The sequence below is a fragment of the Saccopteryx leptura genome, chromosome 10 (assembly GCF_036850995.1).
Source record: "Saccopteryx leptura isolate mSacLep1 chromosome 10, mSacLep1_pri_phased_curated, whole genome shotgun sequence".
NCBI lineage: Eukaryota > Metazoa > Chordata > Mammalia > Chiroptera > Emballonuridae > Saccopteryx > Saccopteryx leptura.
In genome coordinates, this window is record NC_089512.1 from 45183486 (window position 1) to 45205744 (window position 22259).

At 39.3% G+C, this 22259-nt stretch overlaps 1 protein-coding gene across 2 annotated transcripts in view; it reads left to right on the forward strand.

Moving 5' to 3' along the window:
• The window catches only part of RASA2 (RAS p21 protein activator 2), a 149896-nt gene that overhangs the window by 86853 nt on the left and 40784 nt on the right, over nucleotides 1–22259 (forward strand). The window lies entirely within an intron of this gene.

Genomic DNA, 22259 nt, shown 5'->3' on the forward strand with positions numbered 1-22259 from the left:
CAGTAATGTTTTAAAAGCCTCAATTTTCTTTTTCACATAATTTCTATTTTATATTTGTTTATTATAGTCCTTTTCCAAAAACTGGTTTTTGATGGTTCTAATTCAATTTTATTCTCAAATTAAAAATGATTTAATCATTTTCCCATTACTTTCTTGGCCTTTCAAGGCCTTAGTAATGATGTGTGTTCTTTTTTCTGAAACTTCTGTGAAATGTGAAGATTAGCCTGTTAGTGTTAATATTAGCTAACTTGAACTTGAACCTATCTATATATATACTAGAGTTTTATTTGACTTTTTTTTAATAGAATTTGTTATAGGGTAATTTTTTTAAAGATTTTATTTATTCATTTTAGAGAGGAGAGAGAGAGGGGAGGGGGGAAGAGCAGGAAGCATCAACTCCCATATGTGCCTTGACCAGACAAGCCCAAAGTTTTGAACCAGCAACCTCAGCATTCCAGGTCGATGCTTTAGCTACTGTGCCACCACAGGTCAGGCCTTATTTGACTTTTTGAATTAGAAATATACTTACATGGTTTACAGTTCAAAAGGTAAAATATGTCACCTTCTTCTGTCTTCCAGCTAATCATTTTTCCTTCTTCTGAGGCAGCTACTGTTTTTTTTTTGTTGTTGTTGTTGTTTGTTTTTTAATTTTTTTTTCTTTTTTTTGCATTTTTCCGAAGCTGGAAATGGGGAGGCAGTCAGACAGACTCCCCCATGCGCCCGACTGGGATCCACCCGGCATGCCCACCAGGGGGCGATGCTCTGCCCCTCTGGGGCATCGCTCTGTTGCATCCAGAGCCATCCTAGAGCCTGAGGCAGAGGCCACAGAGCCATCCTCAGCGCCCGGGCTAACTTTGCTCCAATGGAGCCTTGGCTGCGGGAGGGGAAGAGAGAGACAGAAAGAAAGGAGAGGGGGAGGGGTGGAGAAGCAGATGGGCGCTTCTCCTGTGTGCCCTGGCTGGGAATCGAACCCAGGACTCCTGCACGCCAGATTGACGCTCTACCACTGAGCCAACCGGCCAGGGCTGCAGCTACTGTTTTGAGTTTTGAAAATATTTTATGTAGTACAGGCAAATAGATATACAGTGTGTCCGTAAAGTCATGGTGCACTTTTGACCGGTCACAGGAAAGCAACAAAAGACGATAGAAATGTGAAATCTGCCCCAAATAAAAGGAAAACTCTCCCAGTTTCATACCTATTCAGTGCAGTTCGATGTGGGCTCACGTACAGATTTTTTAGCTCCTTAGGTAACTATCCCGTATAGCCTCTATAGACTCATCACTGACTGATGGCCTACCAGAATGGGGTTTCTCCACCAAACTGCCGGTTTCCTTCAACTGCTTATCCCACTGAGTAATGGTATTCCTATGTGGTGGCGCTTCGTTTTAAATGTGCCGATATTCACATTGCACTTTGGTCACGGATTTGAATTTAACGAGCCACAACACACTGAACTTTCCTCTGTACCGTCCATATCTCGACTGGCATGGCCGTGGCTGCTCCGCTGTATACAGGGTGTTACGTTATCACCTGCGTATGCGCACATGCTGCCACATCATCCTACAGAAACTGAGAGGGTTTTCCTTTTATTTGGTGCAGATTTCACATTTCTATCATCTTTTGTTGCTTTCCTGTGACCAGTCAAAAGTGCACCATAACTTTACAGACACACTGTATATCCTTCTTCCCTCTTCTTTACACAAATGGACATATACTATATCTTGCTTGTACCTTGCATTTTTTACTTAGCAATTTAGTAGAACCTCAGTAAGTATTTGTTGTCTCTTTGGTTATGGTTAAGAGTATGGACTCTGGGACCAAGTGCAACCTTGGTTCAAATCCATCTGTGCCATTAACTACCTGTGTGACCTTGGACAGGTTACTCCACCTCTTTGCTTTGTTTACTTTGGCTATAAAATGGGGGTAATACAATACCTTCCAAAATTGTCAGAAGATGAATTGAGTTCTCATAAAGTTAGCTGAAAGTTCTGTAACCATGGATATAACTCATATTCTCATCATTATAGTTGTTGCTGTTGTCATCACTATTATTCCACATTGATACATATATATAAATTTTCTGAATCCTTTATTTTTTTCTCTTTTGTGCCAGTATTTTATGGTTTAGAATGTTATAAATAAAAATAATCATGGAGATAACCTAGTTCAATCAAATTTACCAGTTACCCCAATGTCAGAGAACTTAATGTGTATAAAACCATTGTGTAATTTTACAGATTGGTACAATAATTTCCCCCAAAAGGATTCAAACTGTAAAAATGTATACTAAGAAAATATGGCCCTGGCTGGTTGGCTTAATGGTAGAGTGTCGGCCTGGCATGTGGATGTCCTGGGTTTGATTCCTGGTCTAGGCACACAGGAGAAGCACTCATCTGCTTCTCCACTGCTCCTTCTCTCTCTCTCTCTTCCCCTCCTGCAGCCATGGCTCAATTGGAGTGAGTTGACCCTGAGTGCTGAGGATGGCTCCATTGCTTTCACCTCAGGTGCTAATAAGAGCTAGATTGCTAAACAACAGAGCAACACCTCAGTTGGGCAGAGCATTGCCCCCTGCTGGGCTTGCTGGGTGGATCCTGGTTCGGACACATGCAGAAACCTATCTCTGCCTCTCCTTCTACTACTGAAAATAAAATAAAATAAAATAGATATAAATATCTTTTCATGTTACAATTTTTAATTTTGAAAATAAGATTCAAATAGTAAATAAAACAAATGGGTGGGGTTTTTTTAATATAAAGTACTTATACTTGTTTAAAACTAGATTAATATTTTATTTGAGGTGAATTGGTTTCCCCCTTTGCCAGTTTTAACACTTAATCTTTAATACCTTTAGTTAAAATCCATTGATAATAGTTATCTTTATGAAACCAGAAGTAATATTCAAGTATTAGTAGAGCTGCCTTTGAACAGTTATTTTCCAGCTTATATAGCATTATGAACAAACAATTGTAGTTTTTGCCTGCCTACTTCAACTTCAAATATACAGATCTTGTGGTTAAAAATTATCAAATGCTGTTAATTAATTCTATTTAGGAGCTGCCAACACTGCTGACTCATGAGAGAATAAAGATTACTTTTATGCCTCTCTGATTGTGAATGAAAGAAATATTTGTACAACTGATTGACACTTTCAGTTAATAATTTATCCTTATTTCCTGTTTCTAATTCTTTCAAACTGAAACACTTCATTCAAAAACTGAAGAAAATATATTTGAGATTTTTTTGCATCCCTAGACCTTAGGCATGCCAGTTACCCTTTATTTAACAAATCTTCAGCTTTTCCCCTTTAGCTTTAATTTATGCAAGATTCCTTAATTTACAAGGGATCCTTCAAGTGGTTTTTTTTTCCTTTTTCTTTTTTTCCAAGTGAAAGGAGGGGAGATAGACACACTTCCACATGCACACTCTGCAGGATCCACCCAGCATCCCTTGTCTGGGGCCATGCTTACAAGTGAGCTATTTTTAGCACCTGAGTGGAAGGCTCCATGGAGCCATCCTCAGCGCCTGGGGCCGATGCACCCTAATCAATGGAGCCATCGATGCAGAAGGGGAAGAGAGAGAGAAGAGGGAGTGAGAAGTGTGGATAAGTAGGTGGTCAATTCTCCTGTGTGCCCTGATCAGGAATTGAACCCAGAACATCCACACTCTGGGCCAATGCTTAAATTGAGCCTTTTGTAACAATATTTTAAAATAATAAATCCCGTTTATCTATGGTTATTTATATATTTAAGTGGTGACAGTGATATGTATGTAAATGTTATTTAAGTAGCATTACATATTGTTACTGTGTACCAGACACTCTGAGTGCTCTGTTTATGTAACCTCTTTATAGTTGTTATAAAGATTAAATCAGGATACACTATTATTAACTGTTATTTAACAGATAGGAAAACAAGTATAGAAAGACAAAGTGGTTGCTAAGGTCACACAGCTGGGATTTGAACCAAATTCTCTGACTCTAAAGTTTGTGCTCTTAACCAATGTACTATAATAAATTTGTTCTTTGGCATACATATTTTTGAATATGTTTAAAATTCAAAAATACTTTCTGTTTTAAGCTCTCAGCAAAGAGCTGAGTTCCCTTTGCTTCTAAAATATTTGAATTGGTCCCTAGTCATTGAAAAAAATTATTTTTTCAAGGAATGAGTAGGATAGTGACATATTTTAAAATTGTATTTTTTTTTCAAGTAGACATGGATGAGATGGATGAGATAGTCTGTCCATAGGGATTTTTTACCCTGCCAAAGAAACCCAAGGAGTCAAGCTTAAAATGTGTGTCAGGAGCGAGCCCTTCTGGAGATCCTAAGCATCTTAAAACACAGTGTACAGATAAAAATTAATAACTTTGATAACAGTACCCTAATCCTGCTGCACAGAACATGCCGTGTTAGGACTGTAAACCTGTTTTGCTGGTATTTTGTAGTTTACGAGAGTAACAGAGGAATAAGACACAAACTCTCCTCCAGTAATTTGGAGATAAGGGAATTAAAGTTGCCCTCTGAGTAAATTTCTGTAAAGCAAATCAAAACAGTCTGGAATCTGACCAAAGTGTAGGAGCACTGTTTAAGATGGGTAGGTTCAGTCTCAGGGAGACAGAACCATATATTAAACGTAATACAAGTAATTTTATTCTACCATATATAGAAAACACTAGTTAAAATAGAAGGAGAATATTAGAATAAAAATAGGAGTCCCAGTGAGGAAGACATGGATGTGTACTGCCCAGTTGAGTAGTCAAGAAGAAAGGGGATTCTCCTTCAGAGGCATTACTGTTTCCTTTGCAAAACTGTTGTCTTAGCTGAGAGAGTCTTAAGACTCCTTACATATCTGTGTTGTATCTCTGTGCTCATCATAGCACCTTCTGATAATTTGGCTTCCAGATAGGTTACCAACAGGAGAAATATATATAAATCAAACAGATTTGTAAAATAGTATTAACAGGTTAAAAAACTATTAGTTGAAGTGAAAGATATAGATGAAATCCCATGGGAAATGGTGATCATTATTGAAGCTTGAGTAATAAATGCTTGGAGGTGGTGGTGAGAGTGTTCGGTTTTAGTATCACTCTTCTGCCTACTTTTATGAATGAACATTTCCATAATAAAATGTATTGATCACAGAATTACAGTGTTTTTGTCACTTAACTATTGTATTTCGTTTCATAAATTTACTAATTGGCCCTGTACTTTAAATATGTCAGTCTCTGCTCAGTTATTACAATTCAGGTTCGCTTTTAGATGATAAAACTAGGTATCTGAATTTGCAAGGCTACAGACATACATTGGATTGGTGGAGGTGTCCAAAGAAATGCCCTTTTCTAGGTGCTTGGTGATCAAATAGCTACACTTCCCTTAGAGGCACTTCTGAGTCACCTTTGCTACAGGTTCATTTATAAATATTTCTTTAGGAAGTCTTTAAATCATTATTTCTCAAATCATAGAGTAGAAATTGTGAAGGTTGATCTTTTGAGATGGGAGTTTCTCTTTTGCAGGTAGTGATTATAATTTCTGTATAATTTTTTCACCCAGTATTATGATTCCCTCATCTTTTAATTTTTGCTTGGTTGAGTCTCTAGTTGTTTTTTTTCTTTTATACTTTTAACGCTATTTTTCTCAAAGCTAATAATATTCTATTAAGCCCTTTTCCTTCTATTTATTTGTTTTAGTGAGGGGGGCTGAGAGAGAGAAAGAGAGAGAGAGAGAGAGAGAGAATGGGGGGAAAGCAGGAAGCATCAACTCCTATATGTACCTTGACCGGGCAATCCCAGGGTTTTAAACCAGCGACCTCAGCATTACAGGTCAACACTTTATCCACTGTGCCACCACAGGTCAGGCCTTTCCTTCTATTTTTAAACAAATTAGTCTGTTGGGGAAGCCATTAAGTGATGAATATCAAAAATAAATATCAAAACTGTTGACTTTACTTTATAAAAAGCATTTCAGCTAATAATGGAGGAAAGAATTATAAAATTATCATTTTGCAACCTGTAAAGATTAATGATGCAAGACAGTGATCATCAATGACTACTAATATCGCTAAAAGAGAAACAGTCAGACATTAGCACCTCTTAGTGGAACTACACAACACTATCAATGAAATGTTCTTGGGAGACAAGATGGCCACGAAGTAGGCAGATGCTCCAACTCCCCATTTTCCAGAACCAAGGTGGATTACAACTTAATTCTGAGAACACTAATCTTGACAGACCAACTTTGGACTAAACTAAAAGGATTCTACAGCCAAGGACCACCAAAGAACCCACACTAATACTGGTAGGAAAGGCGGAGACATGGAATGGGCTGCCCCACTCCCAGGAGTGAGTGGCAGCTGGGAGAAACTCTCTGACGGGGGAGGGTTGCCCAGCGAGTTGTGGGTCCTCAGCCCTAAAACCAGAATCCCAACCTAGAGCCCTGGAGCTTGCAAGGGGCTTACAGACTATATTTGGCTGAGAAAAGAGCCTAGATACTGTTTGAGAGAAGGAGGTAGAACTCTTGGACCCAGGCTCTGTATTAAGGGGGCTGCATGGAGAGCCTCACTCACAGCCACTTTCCTGTAGCTCCAGGAGCAGGGAGCACTGGAAGGACTGGAGTTGCCAGGGGAGAGAGTGGTCTCAGAGGCACAGAGGGAGATGCTTGGAGGGATGGACACACTAACCCCTGGGCTGAGTCACTTCCCAAATCTAAAGTGAACATTTTTCCTGGGAACAGCATCACCAGCAAAGAGAGAGAAATTACCCCATCTACCAGAGGCTCACGTGCCCCAGTTAGAACAAAGAGGCGCTTAGAGGCAGGCAGCATGTTAGAGACACAAATAGGGAGTGCAGAGGTCTAAGCTACACCACCAAAGAACCCACACTAATGGGGTTCTTTAGTACTCGCTGGGGGCCGGCAGGCAGGCTGGAGGCGAAAGGGCACCACTGCGGAAGCCATGATGCAGCTGCAGAGGCCAGGGTGGTCCAAGCGAGCACGCGAAGGCAGGAACCAGGGCTACCGCTGCAGAGGTCTGGGTTCAAACACAGTCCTGCTTGTGGCATGGGCCTGCCATTGGCAGGGGTGGAGGCCTAAGTGACAGTGGAGGGGGTTCACGCGGGTGTGCGCGACCCCGCCAGCGAGGGTGGAAGTCACAACAGCCGCTGCGGAGGTCCGGGCAGTGGAAGCCAGGTGACCTCGGGGGTGCTCCGAGAATGCGCAAGCGGGTCCACCCGTGATTTTGCAAGCCATGGCAGCTGCTGAGGAGGTCTGAGCTGATGCACAAACACCGTGGTGACGCCGACCGTTCTTGGCTGCCTGGGAAGCTGTCCAAGCGGGCATGCGCGGGCCTACCCACAGGACAGAAACTGCAGCAGACACTGCAGAGGCCCAAACCACGGCACAGGCCAGCCCTCAGCAGCAGCAGCAGAAGCTGCAGTGTCCGTGGAGGCGGGCTGGTGCTGGCAGCATCTAAGCCCAAACACCCTAGGCAGCAACAGCGGGTGGTGACCTGGTTGACAGACCACACAACGGGAGCACAGGGGCCACACCCACTGGACCCCTGTGACTACACCCTACTGAGTGCTGAAAAAGAAGAACAAAACAAAATAAAATAAATAAAAAGTCTGGATAGAATAACACCTGAGGCTAAGGAGCAGGCCACATCCAATACCATACCTAGTCACTGAATTACAGTACTGAGCCCAACAAGTAGCCAGCAATAAGAGACAACAGAAAGCGGATCTAAGGGGAACTTGAACTTTTAAAGGAACTTCCCCCAGGTCAAGAGTAGATAAAAGCAAGCCTAGGAGTGCAGCTGATATTTACAATGGCACCAGGGCCCAGCAGAGGCAGCCACAAGATCTGGATCGCCTGTAGCTCCCAAAAGGTTGATAAGAGCCAGTCACAGGCATTGACCCCCACTGGTCTGTCCCAGGCCCCAGACAGGGAGGTCCAGGGCAGGCACATTCAGCGCCAGATAGGAAAACCACCAGTTCAGGACCTAACAACCCTTATTAGAGTGGAAGCTTAAGGAAGGGCTCCACACACCTGACCCAGCTAAGACATAGAAAATGCCGACACAAACAGCAAGAAGAACAGTGATAGAAGATAAGTAGCCCACAGCAGATTACAAACAATAGCTGATGCCAACCCAAGAAGACCTAGAAATAACACAACTGAAAATTGGAGGCAGACATTACCAACCCTAGACTTAGCTAGCTTCCACCAACAACACACCTAAATGAGGAGTGTATACAAGACAAAATTAGAAGTAAAAAAAAATGCAACCCAGGTGAATCTACAAGAGAAATCCCCAGAAAAAGAACTGAGTGAGATGGAAATAACCAAACTACTGGATACAGAGTTTAAAATAATTATTAGAATGCTAAAAGATCTCAGAGCAACAATGGATGGACATAATGAACACCTGAATAAAGAGTTAACAAGCATCAAAAAGGACATTGAAATAGTAAAGAAAAACCAGTCAGAAATGACAAATACAATATCAGAAATAAAGACTACACTAGAAGCAATTAAAAGCAAGCTGGATGAAGCAGAGGATCAATCATTGATTTATAAGACAAAATAAACGAAAGCATGGAAGCAAAGCAGCAAAAAGAAAAGAGGCTCAAAAAGTTTGAGGAAATTCTAATAAGAGAGCTCTGTGACAGCGTAAAAAGAAACAACATTCACATCATAGGGGTTCCTAAAGAAGAAGAGAAAGAACAAGGGAAAGAGAGTCTGTTTGAAGAAATTATAGCTTAAAACTTCCCTAAATTGGCGCAAGAAAAAGTCACACAAGTTCAAGAAGCACAGAAAATTCCATTAAAGAGAAACCTACACCAAAACACATCATTAAAATACCAAAGCTAAAAGATAAAGAAAAAATACTAAAAGCTGCAAGGGAAAAAATGTCAATCACCTACAAAGGAGCCCCCATAAGGATGTCATCCGACTTCTCAACAGAAACACTCGAGGCCAGAAGGAAATGGCAAGAAATATTCAAAGTAATGCAGAACAAGAGCCTACAACCAAGACTTCTTTATTCAGCAAGGCTATTGTTTAAAATTGAAGGAGAAATTAAAAGCTTCCCAGACAAAAAAAAACTAAAGGAATTCATTACAACCAAACCAATGCTGCAAGAAATGTTAAGAGGCCTGTTGTAAACAAATCAAAGGGGGAAAAGAATATAGTAAAAGAGGAATGTAGTTTTAAAGAATTAAATGGCAACAAACAATTACATATCAATAATATCCTTAAGTGTAAATAGATTAAATGATCCAATCAAAATACATAGGGTAGCTGTGTGGATAAGAAAACAGGACCCATACATATGCTGTCTACAAGAGACACACCTCAAAACAAAAGATACACATAGACTAAAAGTAAAAGGTTGGAAAAAAATTTTTCATGAAAATGGAAATGAAAAAAAAGCTGGGGTAGCAATACTTATATCAGACAAAATGGACTTTAAAACAAAGAATATAGTAAAGGATAAAGAAGGTTACTACATAATGATAAAGGGAGCAATCTAACAGGAAGATATAACCAGTATAAATATCTATGCACCTAATATAGGAGCATCTAAATATATAAAGCAGACTTTGATGGATATAAAGGGTGAGATCAACAGCACTACTATAAGAGTAGGGGATTTCAATACCCCACTAACATCTCTAGATAGATCCTCAAGAAAGAAAATTAACAAAGAAACAGCAGCTTAAAGGACACACTAGATCAACTGGATTTAATATCTTCAGAATCCTAAAGCAGAATATACATTCTTTTCAAGTGCTCATGGTACTTTCCTAGGATAGACCACATGTTAGGCCGTAAAAGTGGCCTCAACAAATTTAAGAAGATTGAAATCATATCAAGCATCTTCTCTGAGCACAGTTAAATGAAACTAGAAATCATCCACAAAAAACTGAAAAATACTCAAACACTTGGAAAGTAAATAGCATGTTAATAAATAACGAATGGGTTAACAATGAGATTAAAGAAGAAATCAAAAAATTCCTAGAAACAAATGATAATGAGCATACAACAACTCAAAATTTATGCGACACAGCAAAAGCAGTCCTTAGAGGGAAGTTTGTAGCACTACAGGCATACCTTAAGAAGTTAAAAAGCTCAAATAAACAACTTAACCCTGCATCTAAAAGAACTAGAAAAAGGACAGCAAGTAAAGCTTAGAGGAAGTAGAAGGAAGGAAATAATAAAGATCAGAGCAGAAATAAATGACATAGAGGCTAAAAAAACAATTCAGAGAATCAATGAAACCAAGAGCTGGTTCTTTGAAAAGGTAAACAAGATTGATGAACCTTTAACCAGCCTCACCAAGAAAAACAGACAGGACTCAAATAAAATTAGAAATAAGTGGAAAATTAACAGCTTACACAACAAATACAAGGGATTGTAATAAAATACTATGAAGAACTGTATTAGACAACCTAGGTGAAATGGACAAATTCCTTGAAACATATAATTTTTAAAAAATCAATCTGGAAGAATCAGAAAACCTAAACAGACCAATTTCATCAAATGAGATCGAAACAGTTATCAAAAAACTCTCAACAAACAAAAGCCCAGGCTTCACAGGTGAATTCTACCAAGTATTCAAAGAAGAACTAACTCCTGTGCTTCTCAAGCTATTTCAAAAAATTCAAGAGGAGGGAAGATTTCCAAGCTCCTTTTATGAGGCGAGCATAATTCTGATTCCAAAACCAGGCAAAGACAACACAAAGAAAGAAAATTATAGGCCAGTATCCCTGATGAATTTAGATGCTAAAATCTTCAACAAAATATTAGCAAACCAGCCTGACCTGTGGTGGCGCAGTGGGATAAAGCGTCAACCTGGAACACTGAGGTTGCCGGTTCAAAACCTTGGGCTTGCCTGGTCAAGGCACATATGGGAGTTGATGCTTCCTGCTCCTCCCCCTTCTCTCTCTCTCTCTCTCTCCCTTCTCTCTAAAAATCAATAAATAAAATATTATAAAATAAAAAATATATATATATTAGCAAACCAGATCCTGCAAAACATGAAAAAAATCATACATCATGATCAAGTAGGATTTATTCTGGGGAGGCAAGGCTGGTACAATATTCACAAATCAATGTGATTCATCACATAAACAAAAGGAAGGAGAAAAACCACATGATAATATCAATAGATGCAGAAAAAGCATCTGATAAAATTCAGGACCCATTTGTGATCAAAACTCTCAGCAAAGTGGGAATACAGGGATTATACCTCACCATGATAAAGGCCATCTATGACAAACCCACAGCCAACATCATACTCAATGGGCAAAAATAAGACAATTCCCTTAACAGCAGGAAAAAGGCAGCGTGTCCCCTTTCACCACTTTTATTCAACATAGTTATGTAAGTCTTAGCCACAGCATTCAGACAAGAAGAAGATAAAAGGCATCCAAATTGGAAAAGAAGTAAAACTATCACTTTGCAGATGATAGGATACTGTATATAGAAAACCCAAAAGTTTCAGTCAAAAAGATACTGGACCTGATAAATGAATTCAGCAAGGTGGCAAGATATAAAATTAATACTCAGCAGTCAGTGGCATATTTATACACCAACAATGAACTGTCAGAAAGAGAAATTAAGGAAACAATCTCCTTTACTACTGCAACAACAACAAAAAGTACCCAGGAGTAAATTTAACCAAAGAGGTTAAAGACTTGTACTCGGAAAATTATAAAACATTGATAAAAGAAATCAAGGAAGATACAAATAAGTGGAAGCATATATCGTGTTCATGGATAGGAAGAATAAACATCATTAAAATGTCTGTATTACCCAAACCAATTTATAAATTTAATGCAATACAAATTAAAATACCAATGACATACTTCAAATATAGAGAACACATATTCCAAAAATATATATAATATATATGGAACCAAAAAAGAACATGAATAGCCTCAGCAATCTTGGAAAAGAAGAATAAAGTGGGTGATATCACACTTCCTGATATCAAGTTATACTACAAGGCCATTGTACTCAAAACAGCTTGGTACTGGCATAAGAACAGGCATATAGATCAATGGAACAGAACAGAGAACCCAGAAATAAACCCACACCGTTATGGACAATTGATACTTGACAAAGGAGGTAAGAGCATACAGTGGAGTAAAGACAGCCTCTTTAACAAATGGTTTTGGGAAAATTGGACAACTACCTGCAAAAAAATGAAACTGGATCACCAACTTACATCATTCACAAAAATAAACTCAAAATGGATAAAAGACTTAAATGTAAGTCGTGAAACCATAAGCATCTTAGAAGGAAACATAGGCAATAAGCTCTTCGACATCTCTCGCAGCAATATACAGTGGTACCTCGAGATACGAATTTAATTCGTTCTGTAACCGAGCTCGTAAGTCAGTCAACTCATCAAACAGCCTATACTGGACCCGTTTGCCAGCGCACCAACTAGCAGCAGCTTCCCAAATCACAACTCATATCTCAGAATTTCGCTCAGATCTCGAACAAAATTACAGACCGAGTCACAGCTTGTATCTCAAAAAATTTGTATGTTGATCTGTTCGTATCTCAAGGTACCACTGTATTTGCCGATTTCTCTCCACAGGCAAGTGAAATAAAAGACAGGATAAACATGGGACTATATCAAACTAAAAAGCTTTTGCACAGCTAAAGAGTATGAACAGAATAAAAAGACAAACCACACTATGGGACAACATATTCAACAGTACATCTGATAAGGGGTTAATAATCAAAATTTATAAAGAATTTTTAAAACTCAACACCAGGAAGATAAACAATCCAATAAAAAAAATGGGCAAAAGAAATGAATAGACACTTCTCCAGAGAGGACATACAGTTGGCAAATAGGCATATGAAAAATGTTCAACATCACTAATCATTAGAGAAATGCAAATTAAAACCACAATGAAATACCATCTCACAGCAGTCAGAATGGCACTCATTAACAAAACAACACATAATAAGTGCTGGAGGCCCTGGTCGGTTGGCTCAGTCGTAGAGCGTTGGCCTGGCGTGCAGGAATCCTGGGTTCAATTCCTGGCCAGGGCACACAGGAGAAGCACCCATCTGCTTCTCCACCCCTCCCCCTCTCCTTCCTCTCTGTCTCTCTCTTTCCCTCCCACAGCCAAGGCTCCATTGGAGCAAAGTTTGCCCGGGCGCTGAGGATGGCTCTGTGGCCTCTGCCTCAGGCACTAGAATGGCTCTGGTCGCAGCAGAGCGACACCCCAGATGGGCAGAGCATCACCCCCTGGTGGGCATGTCGGGTGGATCCCGGTCGGGTGCATGTGAGAGTCTGTCTCTGCCTCCCCATTTCCAACTTCAGAAAAATACCAAAAAAAAAAAAAAAAAAAGTGCTGGCAAGGATGTGGAGAAAGGGGAACCCTCCTGCACTGCTTGTGGGAATGTGGGCCAGTGCAGCCACTGTGAGAAACAGTATGGAGATTCCTCAAAAAATTAAAAATGGAACTGCCTTTTGACCCAGCCATCCCACTTTTAGGAATATATTCTAAAAACACCATATCACTGATTCAAAAGAAGAAATGCACCCCCATGCTTATGGCAGCATTGTTCACAATAGCCAAGATCTGGAAACAGCCCAAGTGTCCATCAGTGGATGAGTGGATTAAAAAGCTGTGTTACATACACACAATGAAATACTACGTGGCCATGAGGAAGAAGGAAATCTTACCTTTTGCGACAACATGGATGGGCCTGGAAACTATTATGTTTTTGGGTTTTTTTGGAAACTATTATGTTAAGTGAAATAAGCCAGGAAGAGAAAGAAAAATATCATATGACCTTGCTCATTTGAGGAATCCAATGAACAATTTGAACTGAGGAATGCAATTGAGACAGGGGAGGGATCAAAGGGACCAGAGGAAAAGAGGACAGAGGGTAAGGGCATGATAGGATGGAACAATCCTGAAGGGAAGGGGGGGAGGGTGCTGTAGGGAGGGGGGCAAGGGAGATGTTGAGGGGAACATGGAGGAGGGGGGTGCATTTGGGGTGACACTAGAATCTGTGTAAACAATATATTAAAATCAAGAAAAAAAAAGAAATGTTCTTGGCAGAATATCAGATCTGAATCTAACCAAGCCTCCAGATCTAACTACCAATATACAGAAATACAGAGGGGGGCAATATAACATGCTAAATGATGTCATTGGGATAGAGATCAAGTTAACAACCCCAAATGTGGAAAATTCTATTAAGACATACTGCTTGATTTTTTAGGGGGCAGAGGGAATACATAGATAAAAAGAAATTTAAGCTATCAACTAATTATAATATATAGACCTTGGATTTAAATAAACTTTAGAAAACTTGGTAAGTTTGGGAAAATTTGAATACTAACTGGCTAATTATAATTTTTAAAAGTTTTATATATATATTGACAGTTATATATTTTTTAAACATTTTTTTATTTATTCATTTTAGAGAGGAGAGAAGGGAGAGAGAGAGAGAGAGAGAGAGAGAGAAGGGGAAGGAGCAGGAAGCATCAACTCCCATATGTGCCTTGACCAGGCAAGCCAGGGTTTTGAACCGGCATCCTCAGTGTTTCCAGGTTGACACTTTATCCACTGTACCACCACAGGTCAGGCCTACAGTTATATATTTAGGTATACTGAAATATTTATAGAGGAAATTATAGGACACCTGGAAATTGCTTTAAAATAATGCACTAGTGTGAAGAGGAGTGAGTGAGTGGAGGTATGGCAGAAACAAGAAGAGCTTTAAGACAATTACTGAGGCTAGGGGATAGGTACTTGGGGTTCTGTATACTACTCTCTTTACTTTTGATATATGTTTAAATTTCCATGATAAAAAGTTTTTTAAAATAACTTAGGTTTTGGGTGTTGCTCCTACAAATGTCTCTTGATTTCTAAACATTTCTTTTTCACTTGCTGTTTAAAGCTGTCTTGTTTTTACTTTTTTTTTTTTTTTGCCTTTTACATAACTGAAAGAAATAGTGTGAATTTGATTTTTATGAATAAACATTTTCAGTAATTATACTATTACTCCTTTAGTAATATAAAAAATCTAATTATAAACTGATCACTCACTTTTTAAAAAATAAGTTCAAATTTTTACATATAGGATATATTTTCAACAAGATCATTTATACCTTTTTGTGTAGTATATTTTATCTATTTCACCTAAATCCATCTTTCTTAAATTTAGTTGTTAAAATAAATTTTTTTTATAAGAGGAAAAGAGAATTTATTAAAGCCGGTGAAGCACACGGGGCCTGTGGCTCCAAAAATACGTGTTCCCCAAAATTATATTTCTTACATCTTATTTTTTCTTTTTTCTCTTTTTTATTTATGATTTTAAATGTGTTTACATATATTCAAGTGTCCCATCGAATATATCTCCCCCACTTATTCCCCTCAGCCCCCTCATGCCCCTTCCCCCCAATGCCTTCCTCCCTTCCCTCCAGGATTTGCTGTCATGTTCTCTATAATGCTGTGTTATGTATATATAATTTCATTAATCTCTTTCGCTTCTCTGATCCCATCTTCTCCTCTACTTTCCCTCTGACTACTTTTCCTCTAGTCCCTTTGATCCCACCTCTGCTTCTGTTCCGTTGCTCAGATCACATTGTTCACTGGATTCCTCAAGTGAATTAGTTCATATGATATTTTTCTTTCTCTGCCTGGCTTATTTAATGTAGCATGATAGTTTGCAGGTCCATCCATGTTGTCGCAAAAGGTAAGATTTCATTCTTCCTCACGGCCACGTAGTATTCCATTGTGTGTATGTAACACAGCTTTTTAATCCACTCGTCCACTGATGGACACTTGGGCTGTTTCCAGATCTTGGCTATTGTAAACAACGCTGCCATAAACATAGGGGTGCATTTCTTCTTTTGAATCAGTGATATGGTGTTTTTAGAATATATTCCTAAAAGTGGGATGGCTGGGTCAAAAGGCAGTTCCATTCTTAATTTTTTGAGGAATCTCCATACTGTTTCCCACAGTGGCTGCACCGGTCTGCATTCTCACCAGCAGTGCAAGAGGGTTCCCTTTTCTCCACATCCTTGCCAGCACTTATTATTATTGTTGTTTTGTTTAATGAGCGCCATTCTGACTGGTATGAGGTGGTATTTCATTGTGGTTTTAATTTGCATTGCTCTAATGATTAGTGATGTTGAACATTTTTTCATATACCTATTGGTCATCTGTATGTCCTCTTTAGAGAAATGTTTATTTTTTTCTTTTGCCCAATTTTGATTGGATTGTTTACCTTCCTGGTGTTGAGTTTTACAAGTTCTTTATAAATTTTGATTATTAACCCCTTATCAGATGTGTTGGCAAATATATTCTCCTATTGTGTGGGTTGTCTTTTTATTTTGTTAATGGTGTCTTTTGCTGTGCAAAAGCTTTTTAGTTTGATATAGTCCTATTTGTTTATCCTGTCTTTTATTTCACTTGACTGTGGAGATATATCAGCAAAAATATTGCTATTAGAGATATCGGAGAGTTTACTGCCTATGTTTTCTTCCCAGATGTTTATGGTTTCATGACTTATATTTAAGTCTTTTATCCATTTTAAGGGTTTTTTTGTGAATGATGTAAGTTGGTGATCCAGTTTCATTTTTTTGCAAGTACCTGTCCAGTTTTCCCAACACCATTTGTTAAAGAGACTGTATTTACTCCATTGTATGCTCTTACCTCCTTTGTCAAATATCAATTGTCCATAACGGTGTGGCTTTACTTCTGGGTTCTCTGTTCTGTTCCATTGATCTATATGCCTGTTCTTATGCCAGTACCAAGCTGTTTTGAGTACAGTGGCCTTATAGTATAACTTGTTATCAGGAAGTGTGATACCTCCCACTTTATTGTTCTTTTTCAGGATTGCTGAGGCTATTTGTGTTCTTTTTCGGTTCCATATAAATTTTTGGAATATTTGTTCTATATCTTTGAAGTATGTCAATAAGAACTGCATTGAGTTTATAGATTGCTTTGGGTAATACAGACTTTTTTTCTTTTTTTTTTTTATAGAGACAGAGAGTGAGTCAGAGAGAGGGATAGACAGGGACAGACAGACAGGAATGGAGAAAGATGAGAAGCATCAATCATTAGTTTTTCATTGCACGTTGCAACACCTTAGTTGTTCATTGATTGCTTTCTCATATGTGCCTTGACCGCGGGCCTTCAGCAGACCGAGTAACCCCTTGCTGGAGCCAGCGACCTTGGGCTCAAGCTGGTGGAATGTTTGCTCAAACCAGATGAGTCCGTGCTCAAGTTGGCGACTTCAGGGTCTCAAACCTGGGTGCTCTGCATCCCAGTCCGACGCTCTATCCACTGCGCCACCGCCCGGTCAGGCTAATACAGACATTTTAAATGATGTTTATTCTTCCTATCCATGAACACAGTATATGCTTCCATTTATTTGTATCTTCCTTGATTTTCTTTATCAATGTTTTATAATTTTCTGAGTACAAGTCTTTAACCTCTTTGGTTAAATTTACTCCTAGGTACTTTATTTTTTTTGTTATTGCAATAATGAAGGGGATTGTTTTCTTAATTTCTCTTTCAGACAGTTCATTGTTGGTGTATAAAAATGCCACTGATTTCTGAATATTGATTTTATATCCTGCCACCTTGCTGAATTCATTTATCAGGTCCAGTAGTTTTTTGACTGAGACTTTAGGGCTTTCTATATACAATATCTTATCATCAGCAAATAATGATAGTTTTACTCTTTTCCAATTTGGATGCTTTTTATTTCTTCTTCTTGTCTAATTGCTGTGGCTAGGACTTACAGAACTATGTTTAATAAAAGTGGTGAATGGGGCCTGACCTGTGGTGGCACAGTGGATAAAGTGTCAACCTGGAAATGCTGAGGTCGCCGGTTCGAAACCCTGGGCTTGCCTGGTCAAGGCACATATGGGAGTTGATGCTTCCAGCTCCTCCCCACCTTCTCTCTCTGTCTCTCTCTCTCTCCCTTTCTCTCTCCTCTCTAAAATGAATTAAAATAAATAAATAAATAAATAAATATGACATGTGTTTAAAAAAAAAGTGGTGAATGGGTGCACTGCTGCCTTTTTCTTGCTCTTAAGGGTATTTCTTTTTATTTTTGCCTATTGATTGTGGTGTTGGCTTTGGGTTTGTTATAGATGGTTGTTATCATGTTGAGGTATGATCCCTGTATTCCCACTTTGCTGAGAGTTTGATGATAAATGAGTGCTGGATTTTATCAGATGCTTTTTTTGCATCTATTGATATTATCATGTGGTTTTTCTCCTTCCTTTTTGTTCATGTGTACAATCACATTGATTGATTTGCAGATATTGTACCAGTCTTGTCTCCCTAGAATAAATCCCACCTGATCACGATGTATGATTTTTTTCATGTATTGCTGGATCTAGTTTGCTAATATTTTGTTGAGAATTTTAGTATCTAAGTTCATCAGGAATATTGATCTATAGTTTTCTTTTTTTGTAGTGTCTTTGCCTGGTTTTGGAATCAGTATTATGCTCACCTCATAAAAGGAGTTCAGAAGTCTCCCTCTTGAATTTTTTGAAATAGCTTGAGGATAGGAGTTAGTTCTTCTTTGAATATTTGGTAATATTTGCCTGTGAAGCCATTTGGCCCAGGGCTTTTGTTTGTTTGGAGTTTTTTTGATAACTTTCAATTTCATTTGATGAAATCAGTCTGTATAGGTTTTCTGATTCTTTTATATTGATTTTTGAAAGATTATATGTTCTGAGGAAAAGTCCATTTTACCTAAGTTGTCTAATTTTATGGTATACAGTTCTTCATAGTATTTTGTTACAATCCTTTGTATTTCTGCTGTGTCAGTTGTTACTTCTCTTTAATTTCTAATTTTATTTATTTGAATCCTCTCTCTTTTTTTCTTGGTGAGTCTGGCCAAGGGTTCATCAATCTTGTTTACCTTTTCAAAGAACCAGCTCTTGGTTTCATTGATCCTCTGTATTGTTTTTTTAGCCTCTATGTCATTTATTTCCGCTCTGATCTTTATTATTTCCTTCCTTCTACTTCCTCTGTGCTTTTCTTGCTCTTCTTTTTCTAGTTCTTTTAGATGCATTGTTAAATTGTTTATTGGAGCTTTTTCTAGCTTCTTAAGGTATGCCTGTAGTGCTATGAACTTCCCTCTCAGGACTGCTTTTGTTGTGTTAAATAAATTTTGAGTTGTATGTTTGTTTTCATTTGTTTCATGGAAATTTTTTCTTTCTTGATCTCATTCTTAACCTATTCATTATTTAATAACTTGCTATTTAGTTTCCAAATGTTTGAGTGTTTTTTAGTTTTTCTATTGTAGTTGATTTCTAGTCTCATGCCATTGTGGTCCAAGAAGATGCTTGATATGATTTCAATCTTAAATTTCTTGAGACTCGTTTTGTGTCCTAGTGTGTGGTCTATCCTAGAGAATGTACCATGAGCACTTGAAAAGGATGGATTTTCTGGTGCTTTAGGGTGAAAGGTTCTGAAAATAGCTATTAAATCCAGTTGATCTAGTGTGTCCTTTAAGCCTGCTGTTTCTTTGTTAATTTTCTTTCTTGAGGATCTATCTAGTGATGTTAGTGGGATATTGAAATCCCCTGCTATTTTGCTGTTGATCTCGCCCTTTATGCTCATCAAAATCTGCTTTATATATTTAGGTGCTCCTGTGTTAGGTGCACAGATATTTATAATGGTTATATCTTCCTGTTGGATTGCTCTTTTTATCATTATGTAGTGTCCTTTATCCCTTATTGTAGCCTTTGTTTTAAAGTCTATTTTGTCTGATATAAGTATTGCTACCCCAACTTTTTTTTTCATTTCCATTTGCATGAAATATTTTTTTATGTCTTTACTTTCAGTCTATGTGTATCTTTTGTTTTGAGATATGTCTCTTGTAGATAGCATATGTATGGGTCCTGTTTTCTTATCCATGCAGCTACCCTATGTCTTTTGATTAGAGCATTTATTTCATTTACATTTAAGGTTATTATTGATATGTAGTTGTTTATTGCCATTTTATTTTTTAAAGCTACATTCCTCTTTTATTAGATTTTTCCCCTCCTTTGTTCTGTTTACAGCAGGCCCCTTAACATTTCTTGCAGCATTGGATTCGTTGTAATGAATTTCTTGAGTTTTTTTGTCTGGAAAACTTTTTATTTCTCCTTCAATTTTAAATGGTAGCTCTGCTGGATAGAGAAGTCTTGGTTATAGGCTCTTGTTTTGCATTACTTTGAATATCTCTTGCCATTCCCTTCTGGCCTTTAATGTTTCCATTGAAAAGTCAGATGTCATCCTTATGGGGGCTCTTCTGTAGGTAGTAGAGTGCTTTTCTCTTACAGCTTTTAGTGTTCTTTCTTTATCTCTTAAAATTTGTTTTTTAATTATGATGTATCTTGGTGTTGGCTTCTTTGGGTTCATTCTTTTTTTTTTTTTTTTTTTTTTTTTTACAGAGGCAGAGAGTGAGTCAGAGAGAGGGATAGACAGGGACAGACAGACAGGAATGGAGAGAGACAAGAAGCATCAATCATTAGTTTTTCATTGCGTGTTGTGATACCTTAGTTGTTCATTGATTGCTCTCTCATATGTGCCCTGATCGTGGGCCTTCAGCAGACCGAGTAACCCCCTGCTGGAGCCAGCGACCTTGGGTTCAAGCCGGCGGGCCCCCGCTCAAACCAGATGAGCCCACACTCAAGCTGGCAACCTCGGGGTCTCGAACCTGGGTCCTCGGCATCCCAGTCCGACGCTCCATCCACTGCGCCACCACCTGGTCAGGCTTTGGGTTCATTCTTAATGGAACTCTTTGTGCCTCTTGAACTTGTGTGACTTTTTCTGCATTAATTTAGGGAAGTTTTCAACTATGATTTTTTCCAGTTAGATTCTTTATCTTTTGTTCTTTCTCTTTTTCTTCAGGAACCCCTATTATATGGATGTTATTTCTCTTCATGTTGTCACAGAGCTTTATTAGAGTTTCCTAGACTTTTTGAGCCTTTTTTCTTTTTTCTGCTCTGCTTCCATGCTTTCCTTTATCTTGTCCTCTAACTCGCTGATTCGATCCTCAGCTTCCTCCATCCTCCTTTTAATTCCTTCTAGTGTTGTCTTCATTTCTGATATTGTATTTGTCATTTCTGACTGACTCTTTTTTATTATTTCAATGGTTTTTTATACTTGCTATCTCTTTATTTAGGTGCTCGTTATGTCCATCCATTGTTGCTCTAAGATCTTTGAGCATCCTAACAATCATTTTAAACTCTGCATCCGATAAATTGGTTATTTCTCTCTCATTCAGATCTTTCTCTGGGGATTTCTCTTGTTGATTCATTTGAGTTACATTTCTCTGCCTTCCCATTTTGTTTGTGTATAAGAAGGGTGTGGCCACAGGAGTCCAGTGGGTGTGGCCTCTGCGTTCCTTAGGTGTGGTCTGTCTGCAGGCCTGCTACCCTCTCTGCCGCCCCCTTGGGTGTTGGGGCACAGGTTTTGCCTGCGCTGGCCTACTGCAGCTATCGCTGCGGCTTCTGCCTTGCCTCTCTGGGCAGAACTGTGTTCACATGCCTGGGCTACAAGCCTTGGCTGGCCCGGCCTCCACACCACCCTCAAAAGTGGGACTGCGCTCATGTGCCTACACTGCAAGCCCTGGTCGCCCCCAGCCTTCTCCCTTCCCCCACCGGTGGGACTCCTTTCCCTCATTTGGGCTGCAAGCCTTGGCTAGCCCCCTGCCTCAGCCTGGCCCCCACGGGTGGGACTGTGGTCCTGTGCCCAGCTGCAAGTCTCAGCTTGTTCTCTGGGCGGGGCTGTTCTTCTGTGCCCAGCCACACGTCTCAGCCGGTTCCCAGGTTTCTGCCTTGCCCTTGTGGGCGGAACAGCCAGTGGGACTGCTCTTGCAACGCCTGGCCCTCAGCCACATGTTGGACCACTTTTGTGTGCCCCTTCCGCAGCAGCCACCGGCCCCCAGCCTCGCCCCTGCCAGGCAGGACTGTGCTCAAGCCTGGGCTGCAGCTGCTACCAGCCATCGGCTTCCACCGCCACCGCCTGCCCTCCGGCAAGCACTCCACAGTGTGGGGATGGCGATGCAGCTTCAGACCTTATCACTCAATTCTGTATCCCCGATGGCTCCCTGCTTCTAAGCGATTCTTTGCTCTGACTGCATCAGAGGAGCTTCTGTTTGGCTGGTGACCTGCTTCCCTTTGCTTGTATTGCTGGTTCCAGGAAAAATATTCACTTTAGATTTGGGGAGTGACTCAGCCCAGGGGTTAGAGTAGCAAAGTGTTTCTCCTT